The 784-nt window shown below is 62.9% G+C and overlaps 1 protein-coding gene across 1 annotated transcript in view; it reads right to left on the reverse strand.

Annotated features, from left to right (window-relative positions):
- ADAMTS13 (ADAM metallopeptidase with thrombospondin type 1 motif 13) overlaps positions 1–784 on the reverse strand; it is a 29,095-nt gene that overhangs the window by 10,508 nt on the left and 17,803 nt on the right.

Genomic DNA, 784 nt, shown 5'->3' on the forward strand with positions numbered 1-784 from the left:
GCTGACTCACTGCCCTGGGCTGGGCTGGGCATGTGTCCCTTCCGGTACCCAGACACGGCACGGGCCGGCCAGCCCGCCCCAGCTCTCCAGGTCCCCACCGTCACCTGAGGCTGAGGACACCTGCAGAAGGTGCAGGCGGGCGGCTGCCCAGCCCTGCACCCAGGAGGGACCGCCCTGCCTCTAACACAGCGGTTCTCAACCTGTGGGTCGCGACCTTTGGCGGTGGAACGACCCTTTCACAGGGGTCGCCTCAGACCATCCTGCATATCAGATATTTACATGACGATTCATCACAGTAGCAACATGACAGTGATGAAGTAGCAACGAAAATAATCGTATGGTTGGGTCACAACATGAGGAACTGTATTTAAAGAGCCAGAAGGTTGAGAACCACTGCTCTAACATTATGCTCCCACCAACCACACTGGCCTGGGCCCGCGACGGCGATGGCCAGGTACTTTCCGTCAGCTGCTCTCCGTGGCTGCCTCCGAGTCGCCCACGGCCCGCCCAGCTAGGTGATCACCCCCAAGTACAGTGACCACCTGCGCTCAGGGCGCATGTTCCGCCCGCAGACAGGTGCACCAGGGTGGGTCACCGACGCCTCATCTGCCTGCGGCTCAGTGTTTTCTCCTGCAGCGTGGGACGCTGCCTCACAGGGAGCCTCCAGGGCTACGCGAGAGCACACACAGAGGCACCCTGCCCAGCCCAGGCGGCGTGGGCCCCATGACCCAGGGGAGAACCCCACAGATGGCACTCACTATGGGGGGCAGGCCCCGGGGGTGCA

This window comes from Myotis davidii, unplaced genomic scaffold (assembly GCF_000327345.1).
Source record: "Myotis davidii unplaced genomic scaffold, ASM32734v1 scaffold609, whole genome shotgun sequence".
Classification (NCBI taxonomy): domain Eukaryota; kingdom Metazoa; phylum Chordata; class Mammalia; order Chiroptera; family Vespertilionidae; genus Myotis; species Myotis davidii.